Source organism: Rousettus aegyptiacus, unplaced genomic scaffold, assembly GCF_014176215.1.
Source record: "Rousettus aegyptiacus isolate mRouAeg1 unplaced genomic scaffold, mRouAeg1.p scaffold_m13_p_7, whole genome shotgun sequence".
Taxonomy (NCBI): Eukaryota; Metazoa; Chordata; class Mammalia; order Chiroptera; family Pteropodidae; genus Rousettus; species Rousettus aegyptiacus.
The window spans coordinates 46,968,391-46,985,998 of NW_023416310.1; the positions used below are offsets into that span (position 1 = coordinate 46,968,391).

The window sequence follows — 17,608 nt, forward strand, 5'->3', positions numbered from 1 at the left end:
AAACATCACTTTTTCCAATTTATTTTTCCCTGCTATTCTTCTTTATATATACTCAGCTCAGGAAATATCGAAATTTTCATTACTGTCCATACGCACCCTAAGCTTTCAGCCATTATTGCTTTCTTTATAGGGTTACTTTTGTCTTAAAAGAACTTCCTAAAATTTTCTTCGAAACCCACTACACATGGTATTTTCTTTATAAAACTATTTCCGAACTCTCTCTCTCTCAGAATTTCCCCTTGAACTTCCACTGTGCTTTTTAAATATCATTCTTAGGACACTAACCATATCTTAGATCGGCTTATCGTTATTAAAATAATGTTTGGAGCCTTTTACATAGTAGGAGTTCGAAAACACAGCTGAATGACTGCTGAACATAGCATCTATTTTTAAATGAGGAAACAGAAGTAAAAAGGTTTTGAAGTTAAAAATTCCAAGATCACAGTGAGTGTTTTCTGGCATAGGAATCACCACACCAGTTATTCTCCCTTCTCTTAGACTCTGTCTATCTATATGAATATATACATATACACATATACATACGCATATATACAGACATATTACATGTATATTATCTGTGTGTATATGTGTACATACACGTGCATATGTGTGATACACACACATATTAAAGTGAAAGGAATCTTAGAAGCACTGTATTATCTAAAAAAAGAACTAAACTAGGAACCAGGAGATCTGGGTTTTATTTTATCTTTTGTTTTCCCATTAAGTACTTGCAATAAGCTTGGATAAGTCACTTAAGGTCTTTGAAATTCATTTTCCTAATCTATGTGAAATGAAATATATTAGGCATCAGGCTAGATACTCCAGAAATATAAAAAGACAAAGGCCGCCACACTTGTGTAGACTGTTACTACTTTGTTGTATTTTCAATGTCCAGCACAATTAAGGTTTTTACCTTTCTCTTCTACGAGATTATACAGTATGTGGAACTTGTATAATTTTTTTAATCCTCATCTTTTTGAAAAACATAGTTTATACCTGTCTGTTTTTAGCTACAAAAGCATACACCTCTTTCTTTATTAATTTAAGTAATCGGTATTCAAATTATGTGATTAGGCAATTGTTTGCAAAATCAACTTATGATGATATAGGTTCATAGCTTACACTGAGGCAAATAATATATTTTGAATAATGGTTTATTTCATGCACTCTCATCTGAGGTATACATAAAACAATAAGCTGAGGGAAGAAAGTTTAGATGTCTTTTATTATTGCCTTGTAATCAACAAAAGAATTTTATTGTAAGAACAGAGAATAAATGAAGTAAATGTTAAATCAAATATACCACTTAGACAACTAAAATAATGGGCTATATTTAACATGAAAGTAGAATATAAAAATTAGTAAAAGTGACTATATGTTGTGTTATAAAAACAATTCCTTTGGTTTGAAGCATCTGGTTCAATCAGTAATATATTCAAACCTACACTGCTCACATCTACGTCCTTTATAAACAGTGAGTGCAATGCTGTCTTAGAACATCTGGACAGAAGACTAACCATGAATCAGTTCACCGAAGAATAAACTGCCCAGTTTTGAAGAGGATAGTAATTGTCACAGTTGTATCTGGGAAGATGGCTAAGGGCGACTTCCAGGAGAGATGGAGTGTGATCAACATTCTTTTATACATTCATAATTTAAAAAGAGTCATATGAGATTCTATAGTGCCAGAAACTATAGTAAGAAAAGCACATAATTGCAAGTTTATTGTTTCACTTATACTTAAGTCCATAAGGAAAATATACCTCAGCTCATATTATAAATGTTTTGGAAGTCTTACACCAGAGCAGTAAACTATAAATTATGTTCAAAATCCTTTACCTTTGGTGTTTCTGTTCCTTATTTCACTTTCCAATTTGTCTTACAGCATTATTCTTTTATTTCCATTGCAGTTATTGGAGGATTGAGTTATAACAGAGTTTTAGAAGCAATCTCTCCCAATGAGGTTGTGTAACTATTTTGGACGAAACATAAGTATTTAATAACTGAATAAGAGTAATACAATAAACATAAGGTAAAAATTACTCCCAATTTAGGACTTGATCTAACATCATCTTCACTATTGGTTTAATTTATAAAAGCTTTTACAGTTACTGGTTGAATGACCTTTAAACATTATATAGACATGGTGTCAGATTATACACCGAATTATTCCTCCTATGTGATTCCAGCACATAGAGGTAGAAGCATGAGAATCTCAATAATGTCATACACGAGGACTGCCTTCATAATATCTCCTGCAAAATTACCCACTCTCTGTTCTATCACTGACCATGAATTAATTTGTACATGCTCTAATTAATTTACTCTAACTTCTACTTGTTAAATCCATTCAAAATATATCTAATCTACCTTCCATCCAACCACTTTTCCAGCATTTGGCTTTCCCATTTCTAGAAGAGGAAACAGAGGGCTGACTATGTATTCAAATTTTACTCTAAATAATAAAAGCAGCAAATCAATAGTAGGAGTCAGTAACAACACTCATAGCAGCCAGGCTTAAATCATTTTTTCCCATAACAATTTGAAAGTCAGTCTATCCTTTGGAAAAAAATAACAGACACAATCAGCACACCAGAAAGTTCTGGTAGACTCCCCAATATTCGCATAAACTGTTAATGTGGAAAGAGTAAAATGGACTGCAGAAAGATCTGAAGGAAAGAGGAAAAACAAGCTAAACGCTGGTATTTAGACAAAATCACAAAGCACAAAATTATGTGCTTTTCTTTCGCAGAGTGCCTCCTAAGCTTTTGGACTAGTAGCACTTAAGTCGACCTCCATGAAATCAGACACAGCCTGGCAAGTTTACCAGAGGACCTGAACGGCAGAGGTCATATACTATAGAGGGTATAGACACATTAAAAATTAATCACATGACTTTCACATAATCAAAAAAAAAAAGGGAATTAAACAGTGAGAGAAGTTACTTGTTAACTCAAGGCAAAACAGAATCAAGGTGAGTCATAAGACAAGTATATATTTGTGAGTTATCCATAAAGACATTGTGGTTTGGTAGTTTGGGGTAGTGGTGGTTTTTAATCAAAAGCAGATCAAATGCTATATAACATAATTAGAGGAATTCAGTGCATCAAGCAGAAGGTCACAAGCCATTCCTCGTGACTTTCTACAGTTAGCGCCAGTAATACAATTGCACTAGGTCTAGCAATCTGCCCTCAACAGCACAGAATCGGAATGATTAGGGTTAATCATAGCCATATTGTCTGTAGTAGACTGGGACCATGAACTAACATCAGAGCTGAACAAGGACTGGAGATTAAAGATTACTGTTGAAACCTGACATGCTATAAAGCTTAGAGGCTCATTAGACTCAGTCCTTTCCCTACACTTGGGAGCCAGGTTCCACCAAGAAGGTCAAAATATAAACAAAGAACACTGGAAAGATCCCCATGGGCCACTGTTAAAAGAAAGGGAAACCCTAAAAAAAGATCACAATTAAATGTCCCCTCAAGAACTGATATATTTCCTTTACTACCTACAAGGCAGCATATCAAAACCTATCCTTTAATAATCTCATTATCACATGTCTAATTTTGCTGTAGTATCAAAGAATATCAACAATTATCTGAAAAGGCTATTAAAATAGTCCTCCTTTATCAAACATATTCATGAGGTCAGATTTTCCCAGATACTTCAACCAGAAAAAAATATTACAAAGAAATGACGCAGAAGCAGATTTAGATATCCAGCTGTCTTATATCAAGTCAGACATTAAAGTTATATACAAAAATATAAAACAATGCCATTCTTCTCACTAAATTTTTTGTTTCGCAAAATAGTTATTTTTCTTGAAAAATATATTATTCATATTAACAAATAATGGGTGTATCATTATTTTAAAACAAAGCCATAAACATTTTACAAATCTCTCAGTATTAATTTCAAATATAATAAATGTTAGTATGTAAAACAGCATAAACACAAGCTCTTTGGAGTCCTCGATAACTTTTAATGGTGTAATTGAGTCTGAATATGAAAAGTTTCAGAACAATTATCTTAGCTTTCTATTGCTTCTATAGCAAATTACCACAAATTTAGTGGCTTAAAACAATACAAATTTATTAACTTACAGTTTTGAGAGTCAGAAGTCTAAAATAGGTCTTATGGGGCTAAAATTAAAGGCAACATTCCTTCTAGAGACTCTAGGGGAAAATCTATTCCTTGCTTTTTTCTACTTCTAGAAGCTGCCCATATTCCTTAGCTCCTGGCTATATCACTCTGACCTTTGCTTCCATCACTACATCTCCTTTTCTGACTCTGATACTCTCATCTGCCTCTTCTAAAGACCCGTGAGATTATATCCAGTCCATCCAAATATTGCAATATAATCATTCCAATCTCAAGACCTTTAACTTAACCATACCGGCAAAGTTCCTTTTGCTATTAACAGATTCTGGGGATTAAGATGTGGACATCTTTGAGAGACCATTTTTTTGTCTACCACAACTGCTGAACTAAATATATACTGAACACTTTAAAACCATTAATAAAAAGGCAGATAACCAATTTAAAAATGGGCAACAGACTTCAACAGATAATTCACAGGAGTAGATACAAATGATATATATACATCTCCAATAGAAGGATTAAAAGAATAAAGATGGAAAATGCAAATTTTGGCAAGGATGTGAATTAACCAAGACTCTTATATGCTATTGGTAAAAAAATATAGATTTGTATAATCCTTTGTAAAATTATTTTGAAGTATGCTGAACATTTACATGCCCTATGACCACTAAGTATGTACTCAAAAAAAAATATGTTCACCAATATACATACCGAAGATACAAAACAAAACTCTTTCTAATAACCAAAAACTAGAAACAAATGTCCAACAACTTTAGAATAGATAACAAATTGTAATATATTCGTATAACAGAATATTATATAGAAATAAGAATGAACAAATTATATCTACATACAATGATGAATCTCACAAATGTAATGCTGAGCCTAAGAAATTACAGTAAAAAAAGGGTACATACTGTATCATTCCACAAACAGGCAAAACCAAGCAATAGTATTAGAAATACAGATAATGATTACCCTCAGGGAGAAAAGTGGGGGAAAAGCTAGAGAAGTCTTCTAGGAAACTAGTAATATTCTTTTTCTTAATCTTGGTGACCACACAAGTATATCTACTTTGTGAAAATTCATCAAATTATATAGTATTTATAATTTACTAATTTTTCTACAGGTTTGTTGTTTTTCATAAAACAATAGCAAATGAAGTTATTTCTTTTATTAAAGAATAGACTATTTAAAAAGACACATTTTTTTCCTGGGGGCCTCAACTAAAACAATGAGCTACAGGGGTCACTGTGTGTATTTTAGAACAGCAGAAATACAGATATGGTCAACATGGCATCAAAAATATCATTCTAGACCACCTGAATAATACGGCAATGAACACAGAGGTACATTTATCTTTATGAATAAATGTTTTCACAATTTTTGGATAGATATCCAGAAGAGGGATTGCTGGGTGATATGGTGACTCTATTCTTAATTTTCTACAGTACCTCCATACTGTTTTCCATAGTGACTGTAACAATTTACATTCCCACCAGCAGTGTATGAGACTTCCTTTTCCTCTGCAACATCTCCAACACTTTTTATTACTTGTCTTGTTTATAAAGCCATTCTAACAGGTGTGAGGTGGTATCTCATTGTGGTTTTGATTTGCATTTCCCTAAAAGCTAGTGAAGTTGAGCAATCTTTTCATATATTTGCTGGCCAAGACACAGAAACATCCTGTGTCCTTCAACAGATGATTAGATAAAGTAGATGTGATACATATATACAATGAAATACTATTCAGCCATAAGTAAAGATGAAATACTACCATGTGGGACAACATGGATGAATCCTGAGAATATGCTAAGTGAAATAAGTCAGACAGAAAAAGTCAAGTACCATGATTTCACTAGTATGTGGGATATAAAACTGAAAGCAACAGACAAAAAAAGAAAAACTCACAGACACAGACAACAGTATGGCAATTACCAGAGGGAAAGCAGGTGGAAAAGGGTAAAAGAAGTCATATACATAGTGACAAAAGGAGATTTGATTTTGGGTGGCGAACATACAATGCAATATACAGATGATGTATCACAGAATTATACACTTGAAACCTATAATTTTATTAACCAAAGTTGCCCCAATAAATTTAATAAAATTTTTTTAAAAAAGAAAATGATTATAATTATTTAAGAGTAAAAAAATTTCATTCTAGAGAATAATCTTTAGATTTACTACAGTTCCAAATGAAATCTATGTTCACATATAGAAAAAAACAGACACAGAGGAAAACAACCTTTATAAAGGGTTCATGTTAGACTTTCCGAGACTGTTCTTAGGGCCTGTCTATTGAAAGACAGTTCGCTTTCAGGTCCCTCTTTCCTCTCTTCCAAAGGAGTTACCAAGATATACAAGGATTAAAGGAAGCATAAATTAAAAAAAAACAAAAAAACAAAAAAAACAGCAATCCAACAAAACAGAACAAAACACATATGCAAACACACAACATAAACTTCCTCACTTTGTTAGTTTGACAGTCACCATTAAGTGTTGACAAAAGTCTCCATCTTGGAACAGTTAAAGGTAGTAAATTGTTCATTTATAGGAATACTATAAAGGCAATCAAATTATCCTACATAAAATAAAAATAACAATTTTTCACAGAAACCCTTTTAAAAGTACAAAATGCATTTAAGGAAAAAAATCATTGTGTGTGTGTGTGTGTGTGTGTGTGTGTGTGTGTGTGTTACTCTAATAATTTTTTAAGAAGTTAGTTTTTCCTTAGGAAGAGCCTGGACTTCACCCACAGACAGGGAGCTAAAGAGCAACAGAACTGCAGTTGCCAATTCAAAGTAGAAGGAGTCCCCAGGGGCAAGAATGCACTGTGTCTGATTTCCAATAATGTGTGTTATTTGTTTGAGAAGTTCAAGCACTTACTAAACCATATTAAAACTGTGGCTATAAACCACCATGAAAGTATTACAGAACAGTGGCATGTATGAGATTCCTGTTCATTTAACTGTGAACTCCTCACCCCACAACATGTGCACTAGATGTACTGGCGTATCTTGGCATTGCATAGCAGACTCAAATTTGCCATCTTGTCAAAGAAGGAAAACTGCAGTTTAGAATAATTTAACTGCAATGTTCCCAAGCAGCACTATTTTCTTCCTTGGGAACCCGGATAAATACCTTTTAAGCTATAAAGATCTAATATTTTTAATAAAGCAAATGCTTAAATATTTTTAAATGCCAATAACGAAGAACTATGAAATACTGATAATTTTGAAAACAAACAGAAAGCCACACAACCAAAACAATTATTTATATTTAATATATTTCCTGCTGAACTTTTTCCCTATCGCTAACACATTTTTAAATTTTTTTAAGCTTATAATCACTATATTTATAAAATTTTTATTCTGCTTTTCATTTAAAATATTATGCTTTGCAATATTATTATTCATAAAATTAGTTTTAATAAGTGCATAATAGTTCATTGAATTATAGTTTATATAACCATTTATCTGTTATTACACAGTTAAAATGGTTTCTAATTATTTGCTCTTATAAGCAATGTTGAAATAATTATTTTGTCCTCAGAAAATACTTCACCTTCCCACTACACCAGCACCATGAAAAAGAATCAAAGCAATCCCCTCTCCATTTTATAAAGGTATCTGAGATATTAAGGTGACCAGTAAAACAGTACCCAAAATGTTCTCACTGGTGTCTCTGACTTATAAACTACATATCAGAAAGGAAGAGTTCAAGTTGAAGGATTTTGCAGTCCTTTAAGTGTTCGGTTCTCTTATTTTCTACCTTATCTCACCACCGAAAACAGGATTAGAAGTAAATGGCTCTCAGTATTTGGAATCAAACATTCTTAGTCTTTTATTTAATAATTATAAGAGCAGAAGATAATCCAAAGATCAGTATCATTAAAAAGGCAAGAGACTGGCTGAATACTATCAGAAAGAATGGCCTTGACTATTGGCAATAGCAGTTTTATGGGAGAAGGTGCTAAGTAATAGCTCAACACAAAAGATATCTCTGAAGAAACATGAAACTAAAGAATTCAAGTGACTGACTCTACTCACAACCCCAATACCACAATAATAAAGAGCTAATATGTTGATTTCAAAGTACTCTATGACCAAAGTCTTAACAGCATGTAAACAGAAAATGTAATAAATTTCTCAGCAGGCAGAGAAACCATTAGCAAATCCATACTTTCTGCTGTTATCAGAGGAGAAAAAAAAAAAGAGAGAAAAATTGCTCGGAATTTTACAATTAATTTGAACAAAATTTTGGTTGATATCCTGAAGGCTCTCTGCCTCGGGTCCCTTGAGGACACCTGAAACTTCCCTAATTTGTTCTAGAGAGAACTGTAGGAACTGGGCTGACTTAGAGAATCATTATCATCAGTAGCTGAGAAAATTTCCACATGAGATATCAGCTAAAACAATTAGGTTAGGTTAGAAATGGACAACTCAGTTACTGGTATCCTTCCCATTACCAAATAGTTTCCACCTTCTAGGCACATTACCACAATTTACCTCTTTTACTGGGAACTGTACTGGTCACAATGACTAAAATTTTATACACAACAAAAACACTGAGTAAGAATCTCACAGCGGAAATGGCACTTAAATTATGATTCCATGGAGCAAATCCTGGTGCTCCTCACACATAGCTTGGAGGTAATATAACCTAGTGGGAGGAAAACATGGGCTTTGGAGACAGTTCACACCCCAGATCTGCTACCTCTAGATGATTAATTTTTAATGCATTAGTAAACTTCTCTATGCTTTACTTTTCTCATCTGTGAAATGGGATAAAAATACCTAATTGCAAACTTGTACAAGGAATAAATGAGAATCTGTGTATATACATATATATGTATACATATGTACATGAGAATATATGCACATACATATATACATTCTCATTTATTCCTTGCAACAAATTCATATATATATATACATATATATATACACATTTATATGTGTGTGGGTGTGTTTATATACATGATGTGTGTGTGTGTGTGTGTGTGTGTGTGTATAGAGAGAGAGACAGAGAGAGAGACAGAGAGAGACAGAGAGAAGAGAGCGTGTGCGCGCACACATATGCTTAACATGATACCTGGTACATGGTATGTACTCAAAAGACAGTAGCTACTATTAAATATTGAAAGACAGTTTTATACAGTGGAGAAAGCATGACCCAGAATAAAAAGACAGGATCTACCCACACTATCGTTCATTTTCTGACTTTGGGCAAGACCATTTTAGGCCTCAGTATCAACATTCGTCAAATAAGGAAGATAGTAACTATCCATATATCATAGAGGTTATTTTAAAAACAAAATGAGATGAGAATATATAAAAGAATTTTGAATATTATAAAGTGATACACAAATGCAAGGCTTTTTTATAATTAAAATTCTGTCACCTGGAAAAGTGATTTTTTTAAATTAAGTTTATTGGGGTAACATTGGTTAATACGACTATATAATTTTCAGGTGTACATTATAATTTAACATCTGAATATTCTATTGTGTGTTTACCACCCAGAGTTCAGTTTCCTTCAGCTACCATATATTTGACCCACTTTAACCCTCTACCTCCCGCCTCCTCCCCTACTTCCTACTTTCTGGTAACCACTATTCTAAAGTCCATGTCTATGAGTCTCTGTTTGTCCTGTTCCTTTGTTGCTTTTAGGTTTATACCCCACATATAAGTGATATCATGTGATTTTCAACTTTTGCTGTCTGGCTTATTTCTCTTAGCATGATTATCTCAAGGTCCATCCATGTTGTCGCAAATGGCAGTATTTCATCTCTTCTTATGGCTGAGTGATATATGGACCACAGCTTCTTTAGCCAATCGACTATCGTAGGACACTTCGGTTGCTTCCATGTCCTGGCTACTGTGAATAATGCTGCTATGAACATGTGCATGCAAAAATCTTTTCAGATATGAGTTTTCAAGTCTTTGGGGTAAATACTCAGTAGAGGGATTGCTGGATAATATGGTAGATCAATTCTTAGTTTTCTGAGGATTCTCCATACTGTTTTCCATAGTGGCTGTATCAATTTGCAGTCCCACCAGCAGTGTTTGAGGGTTCCTTTTTTCTGCATCCTCTCCAGCATTTGTTTTTGCTTGTCCTGTTGATTATAGCCATTCTAACAGGTGTGAGATGGTATCTCATGGTGATTTTGATTTGCATTTCTCTAATAGCTAGCAATGTTGAGCATCTTTTCTTATGTTTGTTGGCCATTTGTATGTCCTCTGGGGAGAACTGTCTGTTCAGGTCCTCTGCCCATTTTTTCACTGGATCATTTGTTTTTTTTTTGTTATTATTGAGTAGTATGAGTTCTTTGTATATTTTGGATTTTAGACCCTTATCAGAGGTGTTGCTTGCAAATATATTTTCTCATTCAGATGGTTGTCCCTTTTATCTTGTTAACAGATTCTTTTGCTGAGCAGAAGCTTTTAAGTTGATGTGGTTCCCATTCATTTATTTCTGCATTTACTTCCCTTGCCTTTGAGGTCAAATTATAAAATCCTCTTTAAGTCCAAGGTCCTTGAGTTTTAGCTCCAATGTTTTCTTCTATGCATTTTATTGTTTCAGATCTAATATTCAGGTCCTTAATCAATTTGAGTTAATTTTGGTGTATGGTGACAGACAACAGTCTAGTTTCATTCTTTTGCATGTGGCTTTCCAGTTTTCCCAGCACTATTTATTGAAGAGGCTTTCCTTTCTCCACTGTATGTTTTTGGCATTTTTGTCGAAAATTATTTGCTTATATAAATATGGGTTTACTTCTGGACTCTCGATTCTGTTCCATTGGTCCGTGTGTCTGTTTTCTGCCAATATCATGCTGTTTTGATTATTGTCACTTTGTAATATAATTTGAAGTTGGGCATTGTGATGCCTCCAGCCTTATTCTTTTTTCTCAGGATGGCTTTGGTAATTTGAGGTGGAAAAGTGATTTTTTTTATTGGTGTAAACTTATGAGAATATGAAAGGAGAAACAGCAATTTAGAATTTTAACCCAAACAAACTGCGGGGCCGGTCTCAAAATAATAGTTTATAACTTTTCAACAATTAAAGTTTGGGATCATGATATACATAACCCCAAAATGGTTTTCAATCCTCAGGTAGGAACTCAAAACAAGTAAACCTCACAAAAACACACTATGAACCATTTCAGGCAAGGTCCTCCCTATACACAGAGACAGAGATGAATAAAACAAGGTCTTGATCCATAGAGCTCACCGTCCTATAGCTGGCGATCAATTTGGTGGGCACGATGGTATAACAGAAAAATTGCAAATATTGTATCTCTTGCAAAGTACGTAACTTCCCCAAGCTCGTGTTCTCATTATTATAATATAACAATACTAACTGAGGCATTTTCAGTCTTCATTAATACAAGTGACATATAACACATGTAAAATATCAGGAACATAGCAGTTACTTCTTAATTACCACCCTCCCCTTTCCTGAAGTAAGCATACAAATGCATGACACATTCCACCCAAGACAAATTAGAAGTGCCATAAAAGAAGTGCCATAAAGGAGAATGATGTCACATCTGGTTAGGAGAGCTGGAGAAGGTTTCACGCAAAGTACAGGATTTGAAATAAGCCTTGAAATATGGATAAGATTTCAGTACATATAAAGGGCAGAAGCAGTTAAAATAGACAAAAAGACATGAAAAACACTAAGGATAGAAAACAGTTGGGTGAACATGACAAAGAGCATTACTTCAGTTTTGGGAGGAATATCTTCGGCAAATAGAAAAGTGAGAGAGAGAGAGAGAAAGGAAGGAAAAAAGGTAGTTTGAGGGTCACATTATGAAAAGTCTTCATGGTCACAGAGAAGATTTTGTACTTAATAGGAAGTGCTGACAGTTTCTAAATAACAGAATCATTGGTTAGTACTGAAATGGCAGCAGTTCACAAAATAGAGTATTAAGAGAAATGTCAGTTTTATAAGGGTTTTAGAAAGAATTTCAGGAACTTCTATGTAGAAAATAACTTTCAACTAAATGCCCAGCAAAGAAGGCCAAGGACAGGTATCACTATTTTTAGACAAAGCAAGTTAAGGCAAACCAAGGTGGGTTAAGAGAGATTTTGCCCTGAGTCATATAAACTAACATTAACAGCAGACACTAAAACAAATTCGGGATTCCCTCCATTGGGTCTGTCATTTGAGACAGCATTTCCTCTCTCTCAAGTATTCTGAAAGATAATTATCAGAATAACAAGGATAAATTCTCCAAAGTATGCTCTTATGCTAAGCATGAAAAATGGGTAGCTGTGCATACAACTGTAAACTGTACAATTGACGTCCGAAAAAAAATGCTTGTGAACTTACCCCATCTGTTAACTCAATTTACACATCAATATTTTAGAACTTTAACTGTGGATAACCTTATTATCACAATTATTTCTAGTTGCCTCATGAAAATAGGTAGGCCACCTTAGTCACCAAACTTTAAAGGGAAAATAGTCGTGAATTTCAATAATTTTCCCTCTGGCCATCCATCCACTATATCTAATGGAGTATAATCTAGGATATCCTCTCCAATGCACACACATATACACTCTCTACCTCTCTCTCTCTCTCTTTCACTCTCTCACACACACTTTTTCTCCCTCTCTTCCCCTCATACACATACACTGGCCCCTAGACATGGACCTATCCATTTGGCTATGTTGCTACAAAAAAACTGGGGATTTCAAAATGTAAGAGAACAAGAGTCTTTCCCTTTTACTTTACAGTTCTTTCCATAGCATATATGTATTTCCCATCATTCAATATCCCTCTTTGATAGAGAGCCACTCTTGCTAGGGAATGTCAAATATGAAAGGAAATATTCATATTAATAAAAAGCAAATGATTTTGATTCTTTCTCAGAAATAGTTCTCATATTTAATGTGTCTTTCATTAAGAATAAATCTTAGACACAGCTCTGTTTTGCTAATATATTTTATTAATATGAAGTTCCATGAAGAAGTTATATAGCATGCTAAGGACTATGAACACAAATGCTGGGCAATTTATGTGCTGTCTGTGGAAAACCAGAAGAAGAGCTTTAGAAACTATACTAATTTGCTTCTAGAGATATAATGGTTGGTGAATACAACTACTTTTTGAAAGTGTGGCTTCACAAAGAGAGCTCTATATTAGACAAAACAGAAATGTGGCATTTGTAGACAGAAATAGGGCTGTGAATTACCTCTGGCTTTGATTCTGAATGGGAGGATCAATGTGATCCACAATGAGATGTTAGGAGTATTTAGGTAGCAAAAGTAGCTCAAAGTAAACAACAACAAAAAAAGAATCCTCAACTAATGACTTATAATATAGTCCTATAAAAAAAGATCACAACTGTGAAGATAGAAAAAGTATGTACTTTAATTTAGACAAATATGAGTTTGATTCACCGTACTACTTCTAAATGGCCTGGACGGTAAAGTAAGTATGGTGCTGACATGTGATAGCTACTGTATATAGAAACCACTATATTTCATGACATGTATAAACAGTGACACTTATTAGGGTGTTGTTTTTATTTTCTAAGAACAGAAAAATTATGAAAAAAAGTTAGATGAATATAGGGGAAAACTTATCCATATGATTTTGACTTTGCACTATTGCATTTTTTTCTTATGATACTTAAAAATCTTACCAAATACCACAGAATGCTGGGGGAGACATAATGGCTGATATACACTATTGGCCACCTTTCTTCCAAAAAAAAGAAATAGATTTTTAAAAAATCTTTCTTCAATAAAATGGTTTAAATATAAGTTAATTACAGAAGACAGAATAATCTTGAGAGAAAGAAAAATGATTCTAAGTATCACCTTCTCCCACCCCTAGGATTCCAAAAGCAGCAAATGTTTCATGATGGAAAAAAAAAAAATTTTTAAAACACAGATAAACAAAAAGGAAAAATTAAAAGCTACACAGAAATAAGTTCAGTTAAACCAGGGAGTATATAATTCTAAGTTTATACAATATATAATATAGATGTTTAATATGTCTATCTATATAAATAAAAATGAGATCATGTTGTATATACTTTTTTTGCAATGTTTTTCTAATTGAGAATTAACATATTTTTAAATGAATAAATGTCAATCTACATTAATTTAATGAATTATTGACATGACATTATGTGAATATATAATAATTTTTAATATGTCTGCTGCAGAACTTTTAATTTATGCCCAACTCTTCACGATACAAAAGACAATATTGTGATGAACATACTTATATCTGAATTTTACAATGTGCTCATGATTATTTCATTAAGTTAATTTCTAAAAATGGGATTGCAGGGTAAAAGGTAAACAAATTTTAAGAGATTTCTGAGGCATATTGAAAAACTGACGATCAAGAAGACCATACCGTTTCACACATCTACCAGCAACGCGCCCAGTGGCGTGCAGAGGCCAGAGTGCCCCTTCCTCTATCACTCCTGTCCCCCTCAGGCCTGCGGTGGTCTGAGTCCTCCCTGGAGACCTGCATGGCTCGTGGCCTCCCGCACCGCGTGGTTCTCCCCAGAACCCCCCACGCCTGGACGTGCCTTGGCCTCCTGCTCTGCTCACAGGGGTCATCCTCTCGGCCTGGACCCTCCTCCCCCACCACGGCTAGCTCCAGCTCAGGATCAGGCCTCTGCTCAGGTAAGTTCCTTGGTCAGCGCTCACAAAGGAGCCGCTTTACAGGGGAAGGAACCGCCTGGCACACATCTCATGCCTCAAACCTTCGGTGTTAAAACAGGACACAACAATGTTTGGACTGGACCTAAGCAGCCCTGTGTCCCAGAGACCTATTTGCAAGGATAGTGAGAAAGCAGACTGTGTGACACCAGACTGATGACTATCAAAAATTTTAAATTGTTTAGCACTGGCATCATATGTTACGTTATCTGCACCAATAGCCACGCCTTCTGTTGATGGAATTGGTCCCCTCCCCTTCCCAAACACCCCTCACCTTTGTCCCCTCATCGGAAAGCTGTTTGGGCTTGTGCCTGAATCAGCGCTTCCCGAACAGTCATTCTTAACAAACCCAAATAAATGCTCGTTGCCTCTCAGAAAAAAAGAAACAACAGAATACCTATTTCTTGAAATATTTCTCATGAATGTTGAATGTTATCATTTTCTTATTTACTTTTGGCAAGTTCCTAGGCAAAAATATCCCACAATGTTAATATGTAGCCTTTTATTTTTATTCTTTTCTGTCTAAATATGACTTGCAAATTTTTCCATCAAGTTCTGTGTCTTCTTATTAAATTTAAAACAATGTGTTATATTGTTATATACTATGGATATTAACTTTTGAAAATATTTATTGTAATTATTGTTCTGGATAAGCTTACATTCTATTTTTTTTATTAACTCCTTTTAGGTACTTTAAAAAATATTTTATGCAGTCAAATTATTAACTATTTCCTTAATGATTTCAGTTTTTGGTGTCATTATTATGATGATGACTCGCTTTCAGATTATAAAAATGCCTTTTAATATTTTTATTGGTTTCTCATAATTACTTTTTAAAAATTTAGACATATATTTGATATATAATCCATTTTGATATATGAGATAGTGAATTAACATTCTTCTTATCCAAATGAAAGGATAGTTGTGGCAACAGCAGTTGCTGAATGCCATCTTTATCAAATTTTTGGTTTATAATAATATTTCTATATTTGATAGAAAATAGAATTATGTGAAGATACCCATCTCTACCAAATTCACTTGATATTAATTTCAATTAGATTAATTTTGGAAAAACTCTTCACAATATGAAATAGACTCATCCTAGAACACTGTATATATTTGTATATAATAAAGTCTCTTTTAAATGACTCTGACAAGTTCTTCACATTGATCCTACATATTGCTTGCTAAGTGTCTTCATATAAATCTTCTATTTTCTGCCCCAATAATGAACAGGGCATATTTTTTTTTTTTGCAATATATTTTCTATGACAGTATTATTAACATAAGAGAAGCTGATTTGTTTTCTAAGTGGACCATCTAACCATTTTTCAATTGATTTTCTGGGGTTATCTATACAATATTAATCTATGAATAATATTAACAACATGGCTCATTACAATATTAATAATTTATTTTTTTATACCTTATATATTTAATAGAACTTCTAAAGCAGTTATGAGAGGCATCTTCATCATACTTCTAATATTAATGCAAATAAATGTTTTTAGTGTTCCACTGTTTAAATATATAGATGTTCTTTATCATGTTATTGAAAGATTACACTGCGTATATTTTAGTAAATTGTTTTTTTAAGAATCAAGAACGTAGGCTAGATGTTATACAATGCCTTTTCAGAATACATAAAGATGATCATATACTTTATCTCCTTCACCTATTAATGTGATAAATTACATTAATAGATTTTTTAATATCACACCGTCCTTGCGTTTCTAGAATAAACCCTACATAGTAGTGCTATATTATTTTCTTACAACTCTAGAATTGAGTTGCTAAATTTTTATTTTTTACCCATAACTGTGAGACTAGCTAATAGTATGCTACTTCTGTCTGACTTTGGTACAAAGATGAAGCCACATGAAATGACCTAATTTTCTACAGGCCAATGCTCCCAGTAAATACTAGGAAAGGCAGTAAACAAAACCAAACAAAACATATATTTAAAAACATCAGAAGACTATGAAGCAATGAGGGCTAAAAAAAATAAAAATGCAAAGAAAGTAAAACCTTTAAAGGTGAGCTGAGGCTCTGTAGCTGTCCCTGGAGGCATTTGCCAAACCTAGGCATTGAAATACACTACGAAAGTGGTTAGATGTGAAGGTTGGTTTTCTCCTCGAGACACTTTATGGGATCTTAAGTGCTTGAAAAGCAAAGTAAAGTTGCCAGCAGTCTACAGTGTTTCAGAGAAAAGACTCGGTAGTGGGAAGGTTCATGAGAATCTCAAGTGGGAGCTGAAGGCTCTTCAGGGGGTGGTGATTTGACACTGACAGTTTCCAAACACAATTTTCCTGTTGGCAACTGTCAGGGTAAGACCACTTCTCAAGACATTTGCCAAATTCTAAAACTGAAGAAGGCAGGAGGAGACTGAAATGATACGGTTTCTCTGAAAAGTGGAAATTTCCATAGTCTGCTTGGTGCTGATGAGACAATGATGTGTCAGGCTCACACTAAAAGCTCTGAAGAACCACAGCCTATCAACAGGGGCAAACCAAAGGTGCGCTATAATTGCAACCCAACCTTGGCCCAGATCAGTCTATTGATTAGATTAAGGTAATATGGCTCAAACAACAACCTACCACCCATTCTACATACTTAGTAAAGGAAAGTGTGAACAGATTTTGGTAGAAGATGATATCTCCTGCAACTTCTACATATTGTAAACACAATGTCTAATATCAACCAAAAAAAACAGTAAGAAGAGATAGGTCCACATTACTGATAACCAAGAAAAAAAGAAATCAGAAATAAATCCACCAATATGTAGGCGAACTATACATCAGCATTAG

At 33.9% G+C, this 17,608-nt stretch overlaps 1 protein-coding gene across 7 annotated transcripts in view; it reads right to left on the minus strand.

The window, feature by feature from the left end:
- The window catches only part of EXOC6B (exocyst complex component 6B), a 514,225-nt gene that overhangs the window by 199,078 nt on the left and 297,539 nt on the right, over positions 1–17,608 (minus strand). The window lies entirely within an intron of this gene.